The sequence below is a fragment of the Rhinopithecus bieti genome, unplaced genomic scaffold (assembly GCF_001698545.2).
Source record: "Rhinopithecus bieti isolate Rb0 unplaced genomic scaffold, ASM169854v2 scaffold_15087, whole genome shotgun sequence".
NCBI lineage: Eukaryota > Metazoa > Chordata > Mammalia > Primates > Cercopithecidae > Rhinopithecus > Rhinopithecus bieti.
This window is the reverse complement of record NW_016808547.1, coordinates 2,360,273-2,387,362: the sequence shown is the minus strand read 5'-3', so window position 1 is coordinate 2,387,362 and position 27,090 is coordinate 2,360,273. Positions and strand designations below refer to the sequence as shown.

Here is a 27,090-nt window from a genome sequence, read left to right as displayed (position 1 = left end):
TTTTTTTTTTGAGGCGGAGTCTCGCTCTGTCGCCCGGACTGGAGTGCAGTGGCCAGATCTCAGCTCACCGCAAGCTCCGCCTCCCGGGTTTACGCCATTCTCCTGCCTCAGCCTCCCGAGTAGCTGGGACTACAGGCGCCCGCCACCTCACCCGGCTAGTTTTTGTATTTTTAGTAGAGACAGGGTTTCACAGTGTTAGCCAGGATGGTCTCGATCTCCTGACCTCGTGATCCGCCCGTCTCGGCCTCCCAAAGTGCTGGGATTACAGGCTTGAGCCACCGCGCCCGGCCAGCTTTAACTATTACTTAAATTTTGATGAGTAATATTTTTATGTTTATATGTTTAAAAACCCCTAGAGTTGCAGTTTTTATTTTTTCAACAAGTATTTAAGTACCTGCTGCATCTAGACGTTGTGCCAAGTACTGAGGACACAATTGTGTGCAAGACAAGGTCTCTTGACTTCATGCAGTTAGTCTGTCAATATAGACAAACCAATATAGACAAAAATAAAGAATTTCAGATTTCGACAAGTGCCTAGGAAGTAAATAAATAATAGAAGGTGCTAATCGGATGATCTGTGACTGTCTCTCTGAGGATGTCACATTTAAATTGATCAGTGGCACCAAGGTGTGTATGGGAGTTTCTTTAGCTTTCCCAATCTATCAAAACATTAAAAAAAAAAAAAAGAAAAATGGAGTCTTGCTGCGTTGCCCAGGCTGGAGTGCAGTAGTGCAATCTTGGTTCACTGCAGCCTCTGCCTCCTGGGTTCAAGCAATTCTCCTGCCTCAGCCTCCTGAGTGGTTGAGATTACAGGCATGTGCCCCCATGCCTGGGTAATTTTTGTATTTTTAGTAGAGATGGGGTTTCACCATGTTGGCCAGGCTGGTCCCAAATTCCTGACCCCAGGTGATCCACCCACCTCAGCCTCCCAAAGTGCTGGGATTACAGGCGTGAGCCACTGCACCTGACTGAAATGACTAAGTTTTTTTGGCAAAATATTTTGTGAAAATTGCTTTGCAGGCGTGGTTGAGATCATCTGAGGTCAGGAGTTCAAGACCAGCCTGACGACCAACGTGGCGAAACCTCATCTCTACTGAAAATGCCAAAATTAGCTGGGTGTGGTGGCCGGTGCCTGTAATCCCAGCTACTCGGGAGGCTGAGGCAGGAGAATCATTTGCACCCTGGAGGCAGAGGTTGCAGTGAGCCGAGACTGCACCACTGCACTCTAGCCTGGGCGACAGAGTGAGACTCCATCTCCAAAAAAAAAAAAAAAAAAAGAAAATTGCTTTGCAGTTTCAGGCCTCTTCCCCATCTTCCAACTGGATCACTGCTCCAAAACTTGTCCTGTGATTCTGAGTTCTAAAATCAAGAAGTTGGAGGAGGTTTCCCAAGTGAAGGGAACTGCTGGCACAAATGGCACGTAGGCAAAGTGCTTGACTTGACTTTGAATTTGACAGAAGATTGGAATGACTGCAGTTTACTGAGTGAGGACAGTGGGACAGGCTTTGTTTCAGGACTTGTTTGGGAGACTTTTATTTTTTATTTCCAAATGGTAGGGCTGCTTCCACCCCTCCTGCCTTCCTGTGGAGTTTCGATTTGTGATCCAAATCAGTCTCCTACAAATAGCATATATTATTTTACCCCTTTTACTTTTCTTCATTATTTCTACTGTGTTTTCAGTTTTCTCTACTCAAGACCTTTGCATATGCTTTTGTTTTGCTTAGTTGTGATTTCTTTGAGGAATCCTTCCTTGATGCCACAAAATAGGTTAGGTCTTTCTGTTGGCTTCATGTGCTCATTTTGTATTGGGCTTTTCTTTCATAAACATTTGTAACAACTCCAGTTCATTAAGTTTGTGTGAATTGTTTTAGCGTCTATTTCTTCTTTCAGATCCATACAGTCCTGTAGCTGCCAGCCACTTGTGGCTATTTAAATAAATTTAAATTTAATTTAATATTAAAAATTCAGTTCCTTATTTGTATTAGTCACATTTTAGGTGCTCACTCAGTGGCCTTATGTGGCTAGTGGCGATTGTGTTGGACAGCAGAGATACAGAGTCTTCTGCAATAATAGATATTTATCTTAATTTATAGTCCTGTGGCTAATGGCTACCATATTTTATTTAAATAGTCACATCTGACTATTGAGATGTGGCAAGTCTGAATTGATGTACTGAGTATGAAACAGGAACTTGATTTCTAGTACAAACAATGAAAATATCTCAATTTTTAAAATATTGATTACATAGATTACATATTTTACGTATATTGTGTTAAAATATACTATTACTGTTTTTTTTAATTAAAACAAAAATTTTTTTTTTTTTTTAAACGGAGTCTTACTCTGTCGTCCAGGCTGAAGTGCACACAGTCTCAGCTCACTGCAGCCTCTGCCTCCTGGGTTCAAGTGATTCTCCTGCCTCCGCTTCCCAAGTAGCTGGGACTACAGGCGAGCACCACCGCTCCTGGCCTATTAATTTTTGTTATTGTTGTTGTTTGTTTGTTTTTGAGACATGGTGTTGCCTTTGTCACCCAGGATGGAGTGCAGTGGTGTGATGTTGGCTCACTGTAGTCTCAACCTCCCTGGCTCAAGGGATCCTCCCACCTCAGCCTCCCAAGTAGCTGCGACTACAGGCGCAGCACCACGCCCGGATAATTTAAAAAAAATTTTTTTAACTTTTTTGTAGAGATGGGGTTTCACTGCGGTGCCCAGGCTAGTCTTGAACTTTTGAGCTCAAGTGATCTGGCTGCCTTGGCCTCTGAAAGTCTTGGGATTACAGGCGTGAGCCGCTGTGCCCAGCCAATTTTTATATTTCAGTGTGACTACTGGGAAATAGAAAATCACATACGGCTCTCATGTTTCTGTGAGACAGCACTGGTCTGACTTGACCATAAGTTTCTACCATGGTAGGGACTATATCCATTTTATTTACTGTGGTATCTTCAGCACATAATAGACGTTCAAAAGATTTGGTGAATGAATAAACTAACTCTATTAACTTTTGAATGTTATTGTATAGTTCACAGAGAATGTTACCTATTCAACTTTTGCTTTTCAGAATTGTTCGTTTTCTTTGTGACTGATTAAACTGGTTGAGAAAAGCTCTTTTGGTAGCTATATGAAGAGTTAGTCTTTGTCTTTTATGTAATATTTTATTTTTTTTTCTGGTTTAGGCCTCCAAGGAGAGAGAGGGAATTTAAAGTTGGCCAGTCTATTTTCTCTTCGTTTTTGTATGTCTAGCACGTTTTCTTAGATGATCTATGGTATGTTATTTGGCACATGAAAATGTATGACTCTTAAAATCTTAATAGTTGAGTATTATAAATGTCTTCTCTTTTACTTTTGTCTCACTATTGTGATCTGGGTTTCTTTTTATTTTGTATGAATCGTAACCTTGTTTATCCCTTGAGACCTAAAACAAAGCAATTTACTGTGTTTTTTGTAGAAAGATACCTTATCCTATCAGCTTGGTTTATGCTTTCTCATCTGTATGTTTCCTTAATGTTTCCTTTGTGTTCGCAGTTGACTGAATGGCCTATTCAGTCAAACTCCCCAACTCCTCCTACACACCTTGTAATCTTTTCCTTAAGGAGTCAGGAGAGAGACACCAGGAATTGCAAGCTCAAATGTAGCTTACTTTTGTAGGCAATGTGTATTGGCCAGGAAAATATTTTTTATTTTTATTTATTTATTTGAGACAGAGTCTTACTGTGTCACCCAGGCTGGAGTGCAATGTCTGCAACCTCAAGCAAATCTCCTGCCTCAGCCTCCCAAGTAGCTGAGATTACAGGCGCCTGCCTCTGCACCCAGCTAATTTTTGTAGTTCTAGTAGAGACGGGGTCTCACCATCTTGGCCAGGCTGGTCTTGAACTCCTGACCTTGTGATCCACCTGCTTCTGCCTCCCAAAGTGCTAGGATTACAGGCTAGAGCTACCACACCCGGCCATATTTTTTTTATTTTTTATTCCCGGTTGAGGTGTTTTTCAGTTTATCCTTAGTGATCCCAGTCATGTTTTGCTAATGTCAGGGTGGTCTTTTTATCAACTACTATAATAAACCACCAGCTGTGCCAGAGAAAATGCCCAGGATTAATTTCTTTTGTAGGAAGAGCAATTTGAACTATCCGGAATCCTTCAAAATTCTAAGAAAGTGTTTGCCCTGTTCTGTATATATTCTGCTAAAAGTTGTTCCTAATAGTCTAGATACTGATTCTTAATATAAGTAGGGTCTTTTTAATCAAAAGTGAAGTGGGACCAAATTGTTCAGTGGCTTGTTCTCTTCTAAATTGTTTTTAGCTGATAAGATTTGGGAAACTTTCTGGGCTCCCACAAATAATGTACAATACATCCTTTGAATACTTGATGCTTAAAAAGTGTTGTTACTGCACGCAGTCAGGGAGCTCCAGAGCTTTTTGCAGGCTCCTTGTTTTCATATTATCTCGGTTATAAATTTTATGGTTGTGACATTGCTTTCTTTTTATTTATTTTTGCTGTTGTTTTCTGTTGCTGCTGATTTAGAAATGGAATAAACTACTCTTAACTTTAACCTGTTTGCTACCTAAAATGATAATCACCTTGATGTTCTTTCAAGCAGGTCCCAGAGATCTTTAAACAATCTGGATTCACTAAGTACACAGTTCTCTTTTCTCTTGGTTATATATAGATTGAGAGTGGTCTTGGTGTTATATTAGAGTACGATTCGTGTTTGTTTTGTAATTAACTTTGAAGTGAAAAATTGATGCGAGAGCAAAGGTTTATTTGGTTTCCATAGCTGTCTACTAATTTTATGCTTGCCAGATTTTAAGATTAAAATGTTTGCTAACTCTTTTTTTTTTCCATAAAACTTTTGGCCATCTACAGTCACTTTTCCTCAAGTCTTATGCTGTAATTCAAGCTGTGTATTCTTTTTGCTGATTGCTTCTGTGCCTCCACTGCTTCCAGTGTTCTTTTGCAAGAGTGTCCACACAGTGGGAAGAAAACCTGAACTTGACTCATGAAGTGCTGGGCATTCAAAACAGTGAATCCTTGCAAAGGATCCTGGGACTAGACCTCTGTGAATTGGCTCTTTCAATTTGTCCACTTAAAGGGCATAATAGATTATGCAGCTGTTTGGGCTTCAGCAGGGTATTGCTCCATATTCATGTCTAGTTGCAATTATGTGAATTTTCAGTTTGTTACAAAGACTTCCCTTTGTATTCAAAACAATTTTGTTGGCTTTGTGTTCTAATATGTGAGTTTTCTCTGGGGAAAAATGGTTGCAAGATTTTGAACTTCGAAAACTTTAAAATGTTGAAAGGTTTTGTCACCGTTTTTATTTTCTGATGCAAACCAAACATTGAAAACATATTTTAAGAAGAAGTCACTCTAATATGCTTTAATTTCGAGTTTATGAATCACAGGATTTTTGGTAGAGGTAAAAAGTATACTTACACAGTTAATTAGATGTAAAATGCCATTGAATCAGTCAGGTAATGATTAATGTCAGAGTAATATTTGATGGGCCAAGCTGCTAAAAACATAAGCAGTTCTAATTAAAATATATAAACTTATAATGTAAAAATAGCAAACCTAGTAGTGTATAAAGTGACAGTCTGTCTTTTTTGCTTAAAAATCAGAGTTCCTGGATAGTATCTCTTTAGGATCTCTGTAGTAAAAATACAATTTAATGTAGCTTAGTGAGAAGTTTAAGAGGAATATACCTTTCACTTTAGGGTGCCCATGCCACTTTGAAGTTATAGAGTGCAAAGTAGTTTCCACACATTAAAAAAAAATATGAAAAAGACTTAAACTTTTCTAAATTTTATACCTGAACAGGTCATTAGAACATGTGCCTTTTGCTTTTAGATCTCTGTTTGCAAGTGGTTAAGCATTAATGTTGGCAAAATACTCACATGTCGTATCTGTTAAATGTAATATTTCTGCCCAGTCTTCAGTTTTAAGTAGAAATATCAACCTTTGATGTCACTAACATTTCTACTCTGTTGTGATACTGAGAACATAAGTGTCAGTGAATTTGATAGACAGCTTAGAAATGAATCTTTTGCATTCAATATTTTAGTGCTGTATATTTTCACTTAAGTTATAGTTTTCTCTTTAAGTCTTAGAAAAAACATTAGTTTGTTCCTCTTAGCAACATATTGTAATGAATTTTCTGTTGCCCTTTTACAATATTCAGGTAAAATGTGAACTCTATTAAAATAATCTGTCTTTAAAGCATAACTTCACCTTCATTGCTCCAAAAAAAAACAAATGATTTAGATTAAAAGCGTTGTATTTTAAACAGTTGGTAACAGCTGCTTCTGTGAGATTTTCATTTATGTTACTTAGTTTATTTTTCACCTAGAAAAGGGTAAGCAAACAGTATATGATGGGAAAACTGAAACCTTATCTACTGTTTCTTTAAGAAACCAGCTTATCCAGGGGGTTTTAGTGTGTCTAACCTAACCTGCTAGCAAGGAAAAGTTCTTTAAAATAATGGATATTAGCAGTATCCAATCACAATTATCAGTTTCACTAACAGGGAGGAGATTTTACTCTTCAACCACTAGAATTGGAGAAGGTGGAGCTTGGTATTCAGGTTTGGTTGCTTTGGAGTACAGCTTCAAGTGAAGTTAATCTGAGGTGAAGCAAACAGAAAATTGTGGAGGTTTTGTTGGTAGGATTTTGTTCTAATCTTTTATGATCCTTTATTTTATAATTTTGCTTCTTTATGATTCTGTGTGTGCTAGGTTTTGTCATTGTTTTTATTTTCTGATGCAAACTGAACACTAAAATTAAGCAGGGAAGCAGAACAAAAGGGCTGTTTGGACAGGAAATAGGTGTTCAGAGAATCAAACTTGACTTTCTCCTATCATTATTTTTAGTTCAGAATATGAGTGTCATCAAAAAATCTTAGACTCCAAATCATCTTCAATAACAGGCTTTTCTTTGGGATTGGTTGTTCGAACAGTCAGTTGTCAGTTTTCATAAATGACATCTTGAGAAGGTTCATTTGATATGTCATTTTCCTTAAACTTAAAATGTAAGTTGCTGAAAGATAAATGTGATAGGCTTAAATAAGTCTTTTTTAATAAATTGAAATGCCAACTGTTTAATTTTTTTAACCCCAGCACAATCCCCCCTTTAATTTCAGTATGTTTTAACAATATGTTGACATTTTAATATGCTCATAATTTTAGCTTTGTTTTAAAAGGCCGTTGATGAACAAAGTAAAACTGCTTTCTTCTTCATTCACTCTTCATTTCTTTCAAAGGTGGAGATAAGTAATTAACATTTTGAAACAGGATTTGTATTTTTAAAAGCTATAGGTAGGCTACTAAAACTTTTTTTAAAGTATCTGATACTATTTACATTTCTTATTTATGAAGTAATTGTAGTGTATTTCAGTACAAGAATATTTTTTTAGAGACTGTTTTCTTTATATTGTTGCTCTTTGTTCTCACAGAAATTAAGGTATAAATTGCAATAATCATTGCAGTAATCAGAACAAATGCCGGCTAAGCATTTTCAGCTATTGTATTTGCTATGCTGCTTGTTCCGGATCATGCAAAGGTTTTTAAATTAATGCTTTTCTGCTCTATCTGTTGCTTAAACAATAGTGTAATAATAATGAAATCAAGAAAAGTTACCTATTTACCCACCAGAAGATCATTGTTTGGTCATCTCATATTTTTGCTGTTCCCTTCTCTATCTTATATTCTTGCAGTTTTCCAATAATTATGAATTTGTGCAGTTTTATGTTTTCACTTAACTAACTGTTGAAATTGTTTTCATTTCAGTAACTCTGTAATTCTCCTAAATTGATGTGACCTTAATTAACCTAGTTTTTTGACTTGTCTACTTTTAGGTTACTAATTTTTTGTCATTTTTAGTAGTATTACATTGAACACACATCTGTGTGTAGCTATAAACTATTTTCCTTTTAAAAAAGATTTCTTTTGGAAAAATCTTGGAGTGGCCTTACCTAGATCAAAGGATATGAACACTTCACTGGCCAAATTGTTTTTCTAAAAAGTTACACCAGTTTATATTGACACCAGCAGAATGTGCTTCAAAGTTTTTCTAATGTGTAGCCTGAAATGTTCTGTTAAAGTGTGCCTATGGAGCTCTCTGACTTGTTGATTCGTTTTTGCCTATTTTCAACACCATTTTCCAAGATGTAGATGGATATAAATAAATTTTTCTGGATATGAAAATCAGCTGAAGGAAATTGGAAAAACTTTACCCACTTAAGTGAGCAATTGTATCTCTGTTAGATATTTCATATACTTATTTGTATGTATTGCTATTAGTAAGTATGGGGCTTAATGTTTTACACTGGCTTTGTTATTCAGGCTGGCTTTTCTTTTTCTTCTGGTAAGCACATGTCAGAAGAAATATTTTCTTTCAAGAAAATATATCAAACATTTTTAGGAGGAGACTGGAGCAGCACCAGTTAACCTTAGTTTACCTGCCTCAAAACATGTCATTATTTGTGCATTTCTTAATTTTGAGTTTTAAAACTATGCTTCGGAAACAGATAACTGTTATGAATAATTACAGGCTTTGAAATGGTATATCAGCATCTTTCCAGTATTTTATAGGTTTCAGTTACAGGTAAGAACTTAACTTTACACACATATAGTGGTGCTAGACATACGTTGTTTCTATTTGTCTTTAAGAGCATGCTTTGTTGGCATTGACCACGGATTATGTATACTCTTACTAGCTAGTCTGTTAAATGAAATAGGCGTAACTGGCTTATAAATGAGTAACGTTCCAGAATAAACTTAAGTTGTGTTAAAATCAAAGACAATCCTAATTTTTCTTAGAAATGGGGAGTAATGATAAGCCATGGGCTGAGCTATAACTCATTGATGCAACCAGTAGTTGAGCATGTATGGTATTGAGTTAGTCTAGCTCATTTTGCAATTTAAATAATTTAACTTACTTTGTGTCAACTTTTATTTCAGTTAACTGATAATTTAGTATCTCTGACTTTCAGAGCTAATGCTGGTATGTTGTTGTGTTTGTTTCAGGGGAAGGTTTTTTTTAATGTCTACTTTTATGGTTTGATTTTTTTTTTTTTTTTCAGATACTTTGGTGTCTGGAACATTTGAGATAGAGAGAAGTTTAAAATTTTCCATATTTATATCATGAATATTGGTAATTTGACATGTAATTTGATTGTCTTCATAAAATGTAATGTTATTGCTATCAAATAGAGATAAAGATAATTGTAAATACTGTAGTGAAAGTTATTTCAAGTTTAGCTGTTGATTACATTTTGCTGGGTACCCCAGGGTAAAGAAATGATGTTCTTTTAGTGGTTTCTATAACTGTAACTCTGCAATACTACTGATCTTATGTTGGCAGATTTAGGGAATATCTTCTTGGTTTCGTAGGGAGAGTAGAAACTAGTTTTCTACAAGGAGAAGAAAACTTTTAAATTGACCTAGGTATTTGGGTCAAGATACGAAGAGTGATGGTTGCGTTTTATTCCCTTACATTGGAGATGAAATAATGTATTCAAAGTCTGTGTTAGTTGCCATTCAAGAGGAACATAGTGATTTTTTTCCCTCCAAATAATACGAGGAAAAAATTTAATTGGCAGTAAGTTGATAAAACTTGAAAGAACCTAGAGCCATTTTTGTCGAAACCTATTAATGCTAATTTTTGAACTGATGTGTCTGTGAACTTGTTTGACTAAATATGGTTTTCCGTGTTTGTATGCCATTAGAGAAAATGAACTCAAAACAGTTTTGTGGTTAGTAGCGCTTTGGTAGAAGAGAGAAGATCCATCTATCACTGTTTATACCTTTTTTTCCCCTCCCCAGTATAAATACCCTGTGTCATGTGCTACCAATAGATTTTTGTAAGTGCTAGATTTCTCAGCAACATTTAGTGCCATTGACTACTTTTCCTGCTTGAAACTCTTATTAGTTTCATGATACTGTCTATGCTTTCCTCATTAGTGATTTGTGTCCTTTGCAAATTTTTCTTCTTTACAGCCATTAAGTAATAGAAGTTCATAGGATTTTGTTCTTAACTCTTCTCTAGACTTCCCTTTTGATAATCTCCAGTCCCATATCTTTAATTAACATACTATACATATTAATGGTTCCAACGTCTGTATCTAAAATCCAAAATTTTTTTTTGTATCTGAGAGCCATATTTATCCAGCTCACCAAAAGTCACAGTAAATGGGTGATGCTACCACCCAAGCCAGAATCTGATTGTCATTCTGATTCTTCTCCTTCATCACCAGCTAGCCACAATTAGCCTATAAATTTTAAATTTAGTGTCTCTAGAATCGATCTTTTTTTTTTTCCTTCACATGTTAGCATAAGGCCATGGTATGATTTCTTCCTTAGATGACTAAACAACCCCCTAATTGATCTTCATTTCCATTTTAGGCTCTATATAATACATTCTTTACTGTGCAGTCGTATCTGTTTTTCTCTGCTTCATTTTCGTCAGTGAATACTAGCATACTAGCTAGAGTGAAGAATAACACCAGCTAATTCTGTGCTAAATGTTCTTTCAGATGGTCCCCATGCTAAGTACTGTTACTATCATTGAACCAGTAAGTCAATTTAGAAAGGTTAGCTAATTTGTCTAAGGTCTCCTTGGCTGGTAAATGGCTAGCATACTTTAAAACTGAGGTTTGTCAGACCAGAAGTCCTTTCCCTTACGCACTGAGCTGTGTGCTTTCCTGAGCTTACTTCTCTATTCCTTTTTTCCCCACACATCATTCCACTTTACTCTTTAACCAGCTATTTGTAGTTCCTTCTTCTAAGGCATACTGAAAACTTGCTGCCTGTCTAAAATGCTTTAAGGGAAACAAACATTTTTTAAAAAAGTATTTCTGACAGTTTTTGAAACACTTTGAAAAAGGATATTAAACATTTTAGCATCCCCAGAATGTAAGAAGATAAAGAATGAGAGACAGGAAAAGGAAAGGTAGTTTTCCTTATGCACATAGTTTTGAGTTTCATAGCTGTTGAATTCCTCACATTTAATAAAAGCTTGAGACCAACCTGTGTAGTAGGAAGATTAGGCAAAGTGCAAAAGCACTTTAAGCTATTTGAAATGCTAACAAGTCCTTAAATAACTATTGGCTTGGACCTTGTGCTCATTCTGCATGCAGATATATAAAGCACCTGTGAACAAAAGTCAGCTAACTTACTAAGTAACTTATACATAGGGTAGAGAAGCTACATAGATTATTTTGCATCGAATATTATATCATCAAAAAAGTTAAATACTGCAGCCAACATTACTTGCAAATGAAATTGACGTGAACTGAAAAATAGTTGATTTGGAATCATTTTCATTTAAAATATTTTCTCTTTGTCCTCTGTGCCATTCCCCTCTAACATATTTTAAAGCAAAAGGACCTCTATTGGACCAAAAAAAGAAAAGTAGCCTTTCTATTCATAGCTTTGAAAGCAACTTGGTGGTAAAGGAAAAAGATCAAATTGATGAAACTTTTGAAATGGAGGTAAATATTACCAGTACTTCTTTATTTGAAGGGATCAAATTCTTAACTATAGTTGGGAATTAAAGGTAATTATAAGCATAATAAAAATCCATGAATTATCCATTATAAGAATAGGAGTGGTTTTCCTTTCTTTTTTGTTTTTACCAGTTACAATTTTTTTAGAGGCAGGAAGCGCCATGCTATCGTAACTCTTTATCTTTTTTTTGTTTTTTTCTTTTTTTGAGACAGAGTCTTGCTCTGTCACCCAGGCTGGAGTGCAGTGGCCTGATCTCGGTTCACTGCAGCCTCCACCTCCCTGGTTCAAGTGATTCTCCTGTCTCAGCCTCCTGAGTACTGGGACTACAGGTGCCTGCCACCACACCCGGCTAATTTTTGTATTTTTAGTAGAGATGGGGTTTCACCATATTGGCCAGGCTGGTCTGGAACTCCTGACCCTTGTGATATGCCCACCTCGGCCTCCTAAAGTGCTGGGATTACAGGTGTGAACCACTGCGCCCGGCCTTCAAAACTTAATGTGACATTATTTACTATCCAAAATAGTCTTTTGCTATATTTCAGTTTTTTAACTTTTATTTTAGGTTCAGGGGTACATGTGCAGGTTTGTTACATGGGTAAATTGCCTGTCACTGTGGTTTGACGTACAAACGATCCCATCACTCAGTGAACATAGTACCTGATAGGTATTAATAGGTTTTCAACACTTGTCTCTCCCCCGCCCTTCCCTCTAATTGTCTCCAGTGTTTATTGTTCTCATCTTTATGTCCTTGTGTACTTAGTGCTTAGCTCCCATGTATAAGTGAAAATGTGATATTTGGTTTCCTGTCCTGCATTAACTCAGGATAGTGGCCTCCAGCCCCATCCATGTTGCTACAAAGAACATGATTTTGTTCTTTTTTATGGCTGCATATAGTATCCCATAATGTATATGTACCACATTTTCTTTAGGCCACTGTTGATGGGCACCTAGGTTAATTCTGTGTCTTTGCTATTGTGAATAGTGATGAAAATAAATGAGTGCACATGTCTTTTTGGTAGAATGATTTATTTTCCTTTGAGTATACACCCAGTAACGGGATTGCTGGATCTAATGGTAGTTGTGTTTTAAGTTCTTTGGGAAATCTCCAAACTGCTTTTCGCAGTGGCTGAACTAATTTACCTTAACACTAACAGTGTATAAGCATTCCATTTTCTCGGAAACCTCGCCAACATGTGTCATTTTTTTGACTTTTTAATAATAGCCATTCTGACTGGTGTGAGATGATATTTTGATTTTGATTTGTATTTCTCTAATAATTAGTGATGGTGATGTTGAACATTTTTTCATGTATTTGTTGGCTGTATTTATGTCTTCTTTTGAGAAATATCGGTTCCTGTCCTTTGCTCATTTTTTAATGGGATTATTTGTTTCTTGCTTGTTGAATTGTTTTATAGATCCTGGATATTAGACCTTTGTCAGAGGCACATAGTTTGTGAATATTTTCTCCTATTCTGTAGATTATTTATTTACTCCGTTCTTTTGGTATACGTTAAATAATAAAAATGTAAAATAATGACTTAATAGATTTTGAATGTTATAATAGATTAATATGATATATAATTTGAAAAGAATGTTTTCCTTAGCCTTTTTTTTTTTTTTTTTTTTGAGACAGAGTCTTGCTCTCTTGCTCTGTTGTCCAGGCTGTAGTGAAGTGGCGTGATCTCTGCTCACTGCAAGCTCCGCCTCCTGGGTTCACACCATTCTCCTGCCTCAGCCTCCCGAGTAGCTGGGACTGTAGGCACCCACCACCACCCCCGGCTAATTTTGTTGTATTTTCAGTAGAGTCGGGGTTTCACCATAGCCAGGATGGTCTTGATCTCCTGACATCGTGATCCGCCTGCCTTGGCCTCCCAAAGTGCTGGGATTATAGGTGTGAGCCACTACACCCAGCCCTTAGCTTTGAGAAATAGAATACACAACCGTTTTTATGGTTTTTTTTTTCTTTCTTTCTTTTTCTTTTTGAGATGGAGTGTCTTACTCAGCTGCCCAGGCTGGAGTACAGTGGTGCAATCTCGGATCACTGCAACCACCATCTCCGGGGTTCAGGCGATTCTCCCGTTCAGCCTTCGAGTAGCTGGGATTACAGGCACCCACCATCATGACCAGCAAGTTTTTGTATTTTAGTGATAACGGGGTTTCACCATGTTGGCCAAGCTGGTCTTGAACTCCTGACCTCAGGTGATCCACCCACCTTGGCCTCCCAAAGTGCTAGGATTACAGGCAGGAGCCACTGCACCTGGCCTACACAACCAGTTTTCTTAAATTTTTTAAGATAATTGTTTCAAATATATACAGTAATTGCCCCTTATCCGTGGGGGATACGTTTGAAGACCCTCTGTGGATATTACCAAACCTATATGTGCTGTGTTTTGTCCTATGCATACATACATACCTATGACATAGTTTTATAAATTAGACATAGTAAGAAATTAACAATAATATAATAATTATACTGTAATCAAAGTTATGTGAATATGGTCTCCCTCCCTTTTAAATATCTTGATATCTTCAGGCTGTGGTTGATCTCAGGTAACTGAAACAGCCAACAATGAAATCTTGGATGTATTCGGTCATTCTTGCATTACTATAAAGAAATGAGGGAGACTGAGTGTAAAGAAAAAAGGTTTAATTGGCTCATGGTTCTGCAGGCTGTGCAGGAAACATGGCACCAGACATCTGCTCAGCTTCTGATCAAGCCTCAGGAAGCTTACAATCACTGTGGAAGGCAAAGAGGGAGCTGGTGTATCCCATGACAAAAGCCAGGCGCTAAAGAGAGAATGAGGTTGGGGGAGGTGCCACACACTTTTAAGCAGCCGGATCTTGTGAAAACTATCTCAAGGACAGCACCAGGGGGATGGTGTTAAGCTATTCATGAGAACTCCTCCATCCCCATGATCCAGTCACCTCCCGTCAGGCCCCACCTCCTACACTGGGGATTACAGTTCACCCATGAGATGTGAGTGGGGACAAATACACAAACTTTATCAGTGGATAAGGGTGGACTACTGTAAGATTATCTTTTCTCTGAATGAATACTGAATCTCAGTAGGTTAGGAATTTTAAAAATACGTTTACTTTTGTAGAAAATGTGTTCTTTGGAGACTTTCAAATGAAAACCTACATTGAAAAGGTGACATTGATTGCCTAAAATAATTGTTTCAGTAACAAATTTGTATTGAGTTGTGTGCATACAGCCTAGTCAGGTAGTCAAACTAGTTACATAGTCAGATGAGCTTGCAAAGTACTGTAAAATGGTCCTTTTCTGGAGGAAACTCACTGTTTGATAAAACTAGGGGATATGAATATTTCCTATCTGATAAGTCAGTGTTAAAGACTTTAGACAAATTTAATGGAATTTAGTTGAGCAAAAAGCAATTCAAGAACCAAGAAGCTCCCAGAACCAGAACAGTTCAAAAGGACACCAGAGTGTACTGTATTGTCAGATAACATTTATGGTCAGAAAAGGGGAAGTGACATACATACAGCAAAGGGAAGTGAGGTGCAGTAACAGCTGGATTGGTTACAGCAGCCTTTGCCTCATCTGAACACAGTTTGAACAGTTGTCCACCTGTGATTGGCTGAAACTCAGCTACTGTGATTGGCTGAGACTTGGCTACTTGTTACAAGAGTAGGTTACAGTTTGCTTACATATCAAGTTAGCTTTATAGTTCACTATGTAGGGAGAAACTTTGGGCCAAACCTAAAATATGGATGGAGGCAGCCTTGGGCCAGACTTAATTCAGTTTAATGTCAGGATCATGTATTACTGAGTGCAAAATTGTGTTTTGTTATAGATGATTGCTATAGAAGTTCAAGTGGGGAGAAAGGTAAGCTAAGATCATAAGAAAATTAGAAAAAGTAAAATCTGAGACATTCCTTGAAGGTTTGCCAGATAGGTTTGAGACTAAATGTACACTAAAAGCTTTATTTTATTTACCCGGAAAGAGGCAGTCCTGGAATGGCAAAATGGAAGGAGTAATAGATTCTGGATACGCCAACCAAAATTTTGCTGGTTTAGCAGGTGCCATTTAATTTCTCACTTTTCCAGTAAGCCCAGGTGGGGAAGAGGCATGGAGTACATACAGGATATGGGAATGGTGTGACTGAGCAGTGGTGAATTATGAAGGCTTCTATGCAAATAAGTGAAAAAACAGAGTTTAGAATATTAATTTAATTGCATCTCATATTAGGCATTGTGAGACACGTTAACTTTGTGCCTGTTTCACAGATGACATTGCTAAGTTATAGAGAGATGGGTTATGTGGCAGAGCCTAGATTGAAAATGGGAAGGCTAACACCAGAGCATGATCTTGCTATTCAGGTTTACTTGGAGAGGGAAGGTTTACTTGGGAAGAGGAATTCAAGGCAGGGAGACTACTGGTGGCTGTTTTTGAAGCTCCATGATAACCTGAGTAATTTTACGAATGTTCCTAAACCTTTGGGTTTGGTATCTCAGTATCACTGTCAAGTGACTTTCTGGGAAAGGTAGGAAAGATGCATGTAACAGGGATTATTCATTCTTATTTTAGTGAGTGTCAAATGATGGAAATTGGTAAGAGTTCCAGATACTTAAGGATTTTATGAGGATTGGACCATGCTTCCCTCCTTGTTTTGCTGAATTTATATTTTCTGGTTCTTTGATTTCCTATGAACTAAAAATCAGAATTCCATCTTAGAAGTTTGTTATTCAGTTGAACTGTCCTCACCTCCCTTAATTTTCTTTTATAAAGTCTTCTCTGAGGTGGATATGGTATAGAAAAAATGGTGGACTGAGCACCTGCTATGTATCCTATACATATATACGTATTTTATTTATTTATTTTTTTGGAGACGGAGTCTCCCTCTGTTGCCCAGGCTGGAGTGCAGTGGTGTGATCTCGGCTCACTGCAAGCTCCGCCTCCCGGGTTCACGCCATTCTCCTGCCTCAGCCTCCTGAGTAGCTGGGACTACAGGCGCCCGCCACCATGCCCGGCTAATTTTTTGTATTTTTTAGTAGAAACGGGGTTTCACCATGTTAGCCAGGATGTTCTCGATCTCCTGACCTCGTGATCTGCCCACCTCGGCCTCCCAAAGTGCTGGGAATACAAGCGTGAGCCAGTGTGCCCGGCCTATACATATGTTATTTTAAACCTCCCAGCCCTGTGAATTGGTGGTGGTATTATCCACAATAATAAATTCTGCACAAGTTTCTTAAGCACCTACTAACTAGGTGCTATGTTAGTAACTTACATGTTGGGGAAACATGCAGAGAATTTATGTTAACTGATAATGAGGGAAAAAAAGAGACCAGATTATCATTGGAGCAGAGTCAGAGAAGACTGTAAAGTGAATGTGTTAAGACTTAGAAAATAAAAGTTAACCAGAGTGAGTGAAAGGGATGATAGGTAAGCCTTGTAACTTGAGAGAAAAGCCTGTTCGTGGAGATGATTAACCATGAAAGGCCAGGCACGGTGGCTCATGCCTGTAATCCCAGCAGTTTAGGAAGCTGAAGCAGGAGGATCACTTGAGGTCAGGAGTTTGAGACTAGCCCAACCAACGTGGTGAAACCCTGTATCTACTGAAAATACAAAAATCAGCTGGGCATGATGGCAAGCATCTGTAATCCCAGCTACTCAGGAGGCTGAGGAGGTTGCGGTGAGCTTAGATCATGCCATTGCGCTCCAGCCTGGGCGACAGAGCGAAATTCCCTCTCAAAAGCATGGAAGTTGAGAGCTTTAGGGCCCAGGAGGAAAAATGGCAGGAGAATGAATCTGGATAGACAAGATGAGCTAAGCCTATTCTCTTAGTGATGGGAAACCTTTTAATTATTGATCTGGGGAGTGGTCTGATCCTCCTGAGAGGATTTAAGTATCCTCTTAGGCAGTAAAGTGATGTGGGTTCAAGATTGCACAGCTAATACGTAACAGCTGGGATTCGAATCCAGGCCTTATCAATATTATAGCACTCTGCTTCTTACAAAGTCTGTTTAAGCCTAGATCAGGGAACACAGGCAGGGGGAATGATTACAGCACACACATAGTTACTGCAAATCAGTTCAGAGAGGCAAGAGATTAAGTGAAATTTATGAAGTGTAAGTCAATCATCCCAAATTCGAAATTTGAAATACTCCAAAATTGGAAACTTTCTGAGTGCAGACACGATGCTGAAAGGAAATGTTCATTAGAGCATTTCAGATTTTGGATTTTCAGATTAGGGATGCTCAACTGTTAAGTATTTAATGCAGATATTCCAAAATATGAAAAAAATTGAAATCTGAAACTCTTCTGGTCCCAAACATTTTGAATAAAGGATATACTTCCTAATAACTGAGGCCTAACTGGACAAGAAGTGGGAGGGAGGAGGGCCTAAACCAGATGTAATGGCATAAAAGGGTTAGATGAGGAGTATTGATTTAATTACTAATTTACATGGGGGCAGTGTGTCAGAAATGACCAAGGCATTAAGCCAGGTTGGCAGAGGGATGATAGTTTCCTTGAAAACAACACTAAGTTAGGCAAAGCTATTTCTTGGAGCAAGTTCCTGAGCGATGCTAAATTTTGCTATTTAGGATTTTCTCTTCAAGTCATTGAAGGTTTTTGCTTTTACTAACCTGCAGATTTGACTCTATTAGACTCTGAGGATACAGTGATAAATATGCTGTCACAGCATCTGGGGACCAGGTGATTGTCATCTTGCATCATCATCAAGCCTCAAAATGCCTTGTAAGCTGCAGTCTGAACCTAGTTAAGAATTTTGAAGTCAGTTAATCCTGCCATGCTCCCTTGGTTCCTATACCAAATATAGTTTACTACTCATCCTTTTTGCTCTAGAGCTCTATTCTGTAGTGAACAAGATACTTAACTCCTCACAGAATCTTTGTCTCCTGCCCTAACTGAAGCTTTCATCTTTCAAAGGATGCCACTTACTTCTAGTCCTCAAGTGTTGGTTGCTGATTCTTCCATACTTCTTACAAGGAAGTAAAAAAGGGAGTGAGGTCTGTGTTTTCAGGCCATTACTCTTCTGTTAAGTATCAAGGCTACTCCTGTTCATTATCTCTTTTTTTTCTCTCTATCGTTCTTTCACATTCATTTAGAATTTTTGTACCTGGTTTAAGTTCTTCACCCCATTCAAGTGACTTTCCACTTCTGTGAATGCTGGGATTTGGGTCTGTTTTATTCGTTGCTGTATCCTCAGATCCTAGAACAGTAGCTGGCACATAGGAAATGCTTAATTTTTATTGAATACATAAATTCATTTAAATTTCAAAGTAAATTAATTTTTTTAACTCCTATGACCGTTGTCTCCAGAACTTTCGCAGTCAATTCCCAAAATCAAGACCTTATCATTGCTTAAAACAATTCCACTTCTGAACTTTTCTGATTATACAATTAAAATACATATTAATTGGCTGGGCGCGGTGGCTCACGCCTGTAATCCCAGCACTTTGGGAGGCCAAGGTGTGCAGATCACAAGGTCAGGAGATCAAGACCATCCTGGCTAACGCTGTGAAACCCTGTCTCTACTAAAAAAATACAAAAAATTAGCCAGGCGTGGTGGCGGGCGCCCATAGTCCCAGCTACTCAGGAGGCTGAGTCAGGAGAATGGCGTGAACCCGGGAGGCAGAGCTTGCAGTAAGCCAAGATCACGCCACTGCTCTCCAACCTGGGCGACAGAGTGAGACTCCATCTCAAAACAAAACAAAACAAAAAATACATATTAATTATGGAAAATTTGGCAAATGGATAGGCAAAAACAAAAAACACTCATCATCTACTTAGCAATAAAATGAATAAAATTTCTATGTATCTGTATAGCCTTTTTTCTATAAACATGCATACCTAGGTTTAATTTTTTAAATGGGGATCATATTGTACATACTGTTTTAAAATCCTGGTGTATTTTGTGTGTGTGTTTAACTTAAGGATATTTTGTGAAATCTTTACATGTATAGTCATGTGCCACATGATGTGTTGGTCAGTGATGGACTGCATATAGACTGTGGTCACGTGTGATTATAATACTGTATTTTATTGTACCTTTTTTATAGACACACAAATACTTACCATTATGTAAGTACTATACTCTCCGTCTCCGGACCTATAAAAAAAAAGGTAGTTCATCTGCACCCATACCAGTAGATATACTAATTTTTTTTTTTACTGATTGGCAATTCGATCGGTGAAAAAAAAATTTATTTTTATTTATTTATTTATTTTGATACTTATTTTTGAGATGGAGTTTTGCTCTTGTTGCCCAGGCTAGAGTGCAGTGGCACAATCTCGGCTCACCGGAACCTCTGCCTCCTGGGTTCAAGTGATTTTCCTGCCTCAGCCTTCCAGGTAGCTGGGATTACAGGCATGCACCATCACACCCAGCTAATTTTGTATTTTTAGTAGGGATGGAGTTTCTCCATGTTGGTCAGGCTGGTCTCGAACTCCTGACCTCAGGTGATCTGCCTGCTTCGGCCTCCCAAAGTGCTGGGATTACAGGCGTGAGCCACCACACCTGGCCTAAAACTTCTTATATTGAGGTATAATTTACATACCACAAAATTCACCTGTTTCATAAGTGCTCAATATTTTTTAGTAAATTTATAAAGTTATGTTGTTACTACCACAATCCACTTTTAGAACATTTCTGTCACCCAAAATATCCCTTGAACCAATTTGTAAACAATCCCCTTTCCTACCACCCGTCATGGGTAACCAGTAATCTATAGATTTGCCCTTTCTTGACATTTCATATAAATGGAATAATAAAATACATGACCTTAAAATGTTTTTGAGGTACATTCATGTTGCACTCTCTGTCATTAGCTTAATCTTTTATTGTGATAAAATATACATAAAATTTACCATTTAAACCGTTTTTAAATAGACTGTTCAGTAGCATTAAATACATTCACATTGTTATATAACTATTAACCACTCTCCATCTTCAAAACTATAAAAATTGTCCCAAACCGAAACTACCCATTAAACTATAACTCCCAATCATGTCTCCCCCAGTCAGTGGTAACCAACATTCTTTCTGTCACTGTGAATTTGACCATTCCAAGTACTTCACGTAAGTGGAATCATACAATATCTGTCCTTTTGTAGTGTGGCTTATTCAATTTGGCATGTCTTCAGGGTTCATCCAAATTGTAGCATGTATCAGAATTTCATTCCTTTTAAAGGTGGATTAATTATATATATACATACCACATTTTGTTTATCCATTCATCTATCTATGGACACTTGGCTGCTTTTATGCTTTGGCTGTTGTGAATAATGCCGCTGTGAACATTTGTGTACAAGTGTGTGGCATATGTTTTTGTTACTTGTGGGTAGAAACCCAGGAGTGGAATTGCTAGATCTTAGGATAATTGCGCATTTAACTGTAGTTTTTTACATGCCCACTAGTCATACGTGGGAATTCTGTTTCTCTTCACCCTCACCAAAAATTGGTGTGGTCAATCTTTTAAATGTTAACCATTTTAGTGGATGTGGGGTGGTATTCTGTTGTGAGATTAATTTGCGTTTCCTAAATGACTAATAACAACTCTGATTTGGAATGCTTAATATCCTACCTTTCTGACTGTAGCCTCCTGTCATGCCAGTGCTGATTCTCCTTTTCCCACCACATTTATTCTTAAGCTTTAAGCTTTATCAGGATCTCCGGTCCTAGCACCTGTTTCATTCTCTCCTCTAGCTTCAGTTCCCTCTTCAATCGCTTTTCTTCCCAGTATTCTTAGCTTATAATCTTTGACCAGGTTTGCCATCTACTCTGCTTCTAAGTGCTATCAGAGAAAATCATATAGTTTTGTTTTGACACTGCTATGAATTTTTCTGTAACTTTTAATTTGTATTTATTTTCAAACTTTTACATAGTTATTGCATGTACAGTACAAGGAGCTTTCATATATCATTTTTATAGAGTCCCAATTGTTATACTCTGTCCTGTTTGCTTTATCATATTCTTACTTTCCTTGGGTGTGTATTATACATGCATATATAAAAATTAAATTAGTATACACATATATGTGCGTTGTATATATAAATATATGCATACTGTGTTTTTCTGAATCATTTGAGAGTAAGCTGGAGACTTTTACCCCTACCTAGTTCAGTATGTGTTTCCATAGAACAAAAATATTCTCTTACACAGTGTGATTATCAAAATCAGGAAATTTAACTTTTATGCAATAGTATTATTTAATGTACTGTCCATATTTAGTTTTGTCAGTTGTCTCAACAATACCCTTTATAGCTTTTTTTTTTTTTAAGTTTTACTACATACCTTATACTTACAATTCCAGCTTGGACTTGTCCATCCTGTTCATCCTAACCCTCTACCATTTTTCTTTGTGCTTATTTTAAACCTTCTCCATTCTTTAAGACTTTGGCCGAGCACAGTGGTTCATGCCTGTAATTCCAGCACTTTGAGGGCCGAGGCGGGTGGATCACTTGAGGTTCGAGACCAACCTGACCAACATGGTGAAACCCCGTCTCTATTGAAAATACAAAATTAACCGGGTGTGGTGGTGCATTCCTGTAATCCCAGCTACTCGGGAGGCTGAAGCAGGAGAGTCACTTGAACCTGGGGGACGGAGGTTGCAGTGAGCTGAGATTGTGCCAGTGCGCTCCAGTCTGGGCAATAAGAGTGAAACTTTTATCTCCAAAAAAAAAAAGACTTTCACCTCACTCCTCCTTTATACTTTATTGTTATCATTGACATAATTTTGTGAGTTTTCTCAATTTCCTGCCCCTTCTTTTCCTTAACTTACAAATGCCTGTATCTTCATTTACCCTCTTTTCTTTGTAGAAGATAAATTATTTCTGGATAAGAAAATTCCCTTACGTGTGCTTAGATCATTGCTGTCTAATATGGTAGTTAGTAGTGGCTGTTTAAATTGATTAAAACTTAACTCCTTAGTTGCACCATTCCAAGTGCTCAGTAGTTCCAGGAGGCTGGTGGCTACTTAATGTATTGGGTAGCACCTTTCTAGATTCCCTTCTTTCCCAACATTTTCAGGATTTTTCTTTATTGCATCTTTATCCAGAACAGACCCACCATGATCATGCCCTTGCTTGTCTCTGTATCCTCATCTCACTGCTTTCTCAATGTGTACTGTACTTCAGTCACAGTAAACTACCAGCATTTTCTCCAAATACCTTGTTTTGGGCTCTTTTCACTTTTACAGCTGTTATCTTCCCGCATCTTCCTGAAAGAGCTACTCGTAATTGGCAACTCCTTCTGTTCTTCACTGATCACACCATTTGCCTTAATAATTCAACACATTTGCCTTTTGTACCAAAGCTGTGAAATCCTGTATGAGTAGGGGCCATATTCTGTCTTCGTGTGTGAGTGTGTGTGTGGTGTTTTGTTTTGTTTTTTCTTTTTTTTTGAGACAGAGTCTCTGTCACCCAGGCTGGAGCAGTGGCATGATCTCCTCACTGCAACCTCCGTCTCCCTGGTTCAAGCAATTCTCCTGATTACAGGAGCTAGGATTACAGGCTGTGCCACCACCTGGCTAATTTTTGTATTCTTAGTAGAGATTGGATTTTGCCCTGTTTGCCAGGCTAATGTTGGAACTCCTGGGCTCAAGTGATCTGCCTGCCTCGGCCTCCCAAAGTGGTGGGATTACAGGTGTGAGCCACTGCTCCCAGCCTATCCTCTGTGTTCTCTTGACCTAGCATTCAACTGTATGTTGAACTGAAATGAAGATGTAATCTCTGCCTTCTAGCTGCTTACCATAGGCTAATTGATGATCACTTGTATAGACTCCCATGCCCAAGGAAATGGAATAGCTTTCCTTGTAGTACTGCCTGAGCTCTGCTTTCCACCCAGTCCATTTTAGCCTGCTTGAGCCTTGGACCTTGACTTCTGTCTGGATGCTTGAACTGTGTTTTCCTTTTTATTTTTCTAATCATCTAGAATCCAGCCTAACTCTCCAGCTTCCTAGGTATTTATATTTTAGGAGTATCAGTCTACTTGTGACCCTGTTGAGTGCACTATGTAGAATCATGGTATCATGTTTTATTTAGTCTGGAATATCCTTCATCCTCATTCAAAATATTAAGGTGAGTCTCCCACCATAAACCAAAACAATCCCTTCCCTATGACAAAGCTAATCACTGTATAAATTCTTTTCCTTGTTTATATTTGTGTTGTTTCATATTGTATTGTGACTTGTTAATTTGTCTATTTTCCTGAGTAGCAGCCATTCCTTATTCAAATCATACTGCTCAGAAACTTTTTCATTTCAGTTTACATAGCTTTTAAGTAGTAAAGCAAAAATTTGAACCCAGATGTACTTTTTTTGGGTGTGTGTATCCTCAGTGTCTGGCAGTACCTAAGTACTCAAGAAATACCTCTTGAATTGACCGGTGACCACAAGTCTGTCAGAATCTGCATCTCATTCTTTTTGATGTCTTAGCATCTTCAGGTGCTTGGGCTTTGGAGTCAGACTCTTGGATTCAAATCCTTGCTTTACTGCATACTAGCTGTCTGACCTGAGCAAGTTCCATAATCTTTGTAGGCCTCAGTTTCCTCATCTCTAAATAGTTGCTGCTACCTTTAAGGGATATTGTGAAGATGAAAGGAGACAATGCAGATAAAGCATTTATCATGGGACCCCTCAATTTTGTTCTTACTATTTGTCCTGCAGTTCTGACTGACTTACTACCTCTTAGTCGATCCTGCTCCATGCTCACCCGATGTTTTTTGTTTGTTTGTTTACTGGCAGAGCCAATGAGACATCTAAGTGAATTTCTAGTAGGCAGTTAGCAAAAACAGAACCCTGGAGAAAGGTCTGAGAAAGAGTCATATTTGGGAGAGATTTGCTCAGAACTCCTATTTAGAACTTTGAAACCTGAGCTAATGTATTTTATAAAAAGACAAATAGCCGGTGATGGGATTTTGAGATACCGTTCTAGGAGCCATGTATCTTCAGGCAACCCGGTTTTCAAATATTTTTTATTGGCCTTCTAAATTTTTGGAATATTTTAGAAATATTAACTTTTTGACATCCTTAAAATACAGAGCCATACATTTGGAAGTAGCACAAAAATTTGAACTGCCTCTTTGCCGCAACCCACTAGAGATTTATGTTTTTCTACTAAAATATTCTATCTTGTTGGATCATACATCCTAAGTTTTGATTTAGAAGATAAGGTCACCGTAGGTGTTACTCGACTTGGCCAGTAGGAGGAAGAGAAGTTGCCAAAGGAAATACTTGCAAAGAAAGATTTCATTAGTATCATATTGTCTATTTAGTCATTAAGGAGTGTGTGTGTGTGTTTTGCACACGCGTGCGCATGCATAGTTTCTCACTGTTAGGTGATTTTGTATCAGAATGGGGTGAGAAGGAGGAGGATGTATATGAAAATCTAGGGGTGTTATTGAGAAGACAGCACCACAGAAATCTCTGACTCTGGATACCTAATGGATTATTTGTATGTCATTAAACTCTAAGCCATATTTCATTCTTCTAATCATTTTGGTAATTTTCTCAGAATAATCAAATGCCCTTTTGAAGGAAAAGGTTGCCAGGACCTTTTGTTCATTTGCTTTTGCAGAGTTCCATTTAGATAAGATGGTTAATTTTTATAATGTGATGAAAACTGAAGAGTGAACTATTTTAGAGAAAAGTAACACTGAAGATTGCAAATTTGCCACAGGTATCCTTGATTTGCTCTTCGTCATCTCTAATAACAGATACAAATTTTTAATATATTTACTGTTAAAAACTTTTTTAAGAGACAGGGTCTTGATCTTGTCACCCCAGCTGGAATGCAGTGGCACGATCATAGCTCACTGTAACCTCAAACTCCAGGACTGAAGCAATCCTCCTGCCTCAGCCTCTTGAGTAGCTAAGCACTACAGGCACACGCCACCGTGCCTGGCTAATTTTAAAATTTTTTGTAGAGGCGGAATCTTGCTGTATTGCCCAGGCTGATCTTGAACTCCTGACCTCAAGCTATCCTCTCATCTCAGCCTCCCAAAGTGCTAAGATTACAAACATGAGTCTCCATACCTGGCCAATACATATATTTAATATCTCACTTTGACTGTTAACGTTAATAGCTGATAACATTCTTGAATGTAAACATTTGCTCCCTGATAATGATGAAGTGCTTTGTTTCTGAGTAGAGGTGATAGTTTTGTATTTAGTTTTCACTACATGTATCTGTCCCACTGGCAACGGATAGTATTTATCTGCTAAATAACTAATTGTTAACGGGAATGAATTATCAAAGAGGATTTATAGAAAAAATTTGGTTTGTTGATGGTTGGGAAACAAAAAAAAAATTAACTGACCAGCACGATGGCTCACACGTGTAATCCCAGCACTTCAGGGATCAAGGTGGGTGGATCCCTTGATCCCAGGAGTTCTAGACCAGCCTGGGCAACATGGCAAAACCCCGTTTCTACAAAAAAAAAAGCATTGCCTGAGCCCGGGAGGCAGAGGTTGCAGTGAGCCAAGATTGTGCCGCTGCACTCTAGTCCAGGCGACAGAGTGAGACTCTGTCTCAAAAAACAAAACAACTGTGTATCCTCGTTAAACAATATGATAAACTGAATGTGCTATTTCAAACATATCAGTTATTCATTGTTAACATGTTTTATTAGAGGGGTAGTAACATTTTAATTTATTCAAAGTTCTAAATGGTAAGAGATGGGGAAAAAGTTCTTGACTCATCATTCAGGCTGAATTTGTGTCTTACATTTTGTATCCCCCAAGGCTGTACACGTAATCAGTGGTGAGTGAGTGGGTTCATTGACAGTGTTACCCTGGAGTATTTGGCAACATTGACACACTACAATACCAATAGAATTTTAAAAAATTGCTTAAATTGGAAGGCTACTCTTAAAAAATAGCTACTATTTTGAGCATTTTAATTTTATGGTAAACAAGAAAAAAGGTTTTAAATGAATTATATTAAAAAATGCTTTTATATTTAGCTCCTGAAGAAGTCTTTTGGTCTCAAAATACCCAATTTACTGTAAGTTACTATTTAGGTTTTGTATTTAAATATTGGCCACTACAATTATTATTTTTTAATTTTTTTTGAGACGAAGTCTCGCTCTGTCACCCAGGCTGGAATGCAGTAGCACGATCTCAGCTCACTGCAACCTCTGCGTCCTCAGTTCAAGCAATTCTCCTGCCTCAGCCTCCTGAATAGCTGGGATTACAGGTGTGTGCTACCATGCCCAGCTAATTTTTTTTTTTTTTTGTATTTTTAGTAGAGTTGGGGTTTCACCATGCTGACCAGGCTGGTTTTGACCTCATGATCCGCCTGCCTCGGCCTCCCAAAGTGCTGAGATTACAGGCGTGAGCCACCACGCCCAGGCAGGACTTTTTTTTTTTCTTTTAATGTGCAAGTTTTTATCTAGAAATTGGAATCTTTAGGAACTTGAGTTATTTTGTAATGTAAATGTAATAGATGAGCAAGAAAATTGTATCTGAGGTGTGGGAAGGGAGGTTGCTTTCTCTATATTCTTTCAAATAATCGGAAAACATTAAGAAGTGGTTGCTGCTTGAAGAAATAAGCTATGCTGCCTTTATTTGAGAAGCATCTTTTATTGAAATGCAATAAATTAGTTAA

The 27,090-nt window shown here is 37.8% G+C and overlaps 1 protein-coding gene across 8 annotated transcripts in view; it reads left to right on the top strand.

Moving 5' to 3' along the window:
* ZFAND6 (zinc finger AN1-type containing 6) overlaps positions 1-27,090 on the top strand; it is an 82,587-nt gene that overhangs the window by 7,267 nt on the left and 48,230 nt on the right. For 2 of the 8 annotated variants that reach the window (XM_017886828.1, XM_017886827.1), the window contains exon 1: positions 6,568-6,654. The exons of 5 other annotated variants lie outside the window; for them this stretch is intronic. The gene's annotated coding sequence lies outside the window, so the exon portion shown is untranslated. Of the gene's footprint in view, positions 1-6,567; positions 6,655-27,090 lie in introns of those variants that run through there. One more of the 8 variants, XM_017886823.1, reaches the window with a different exon arrangement.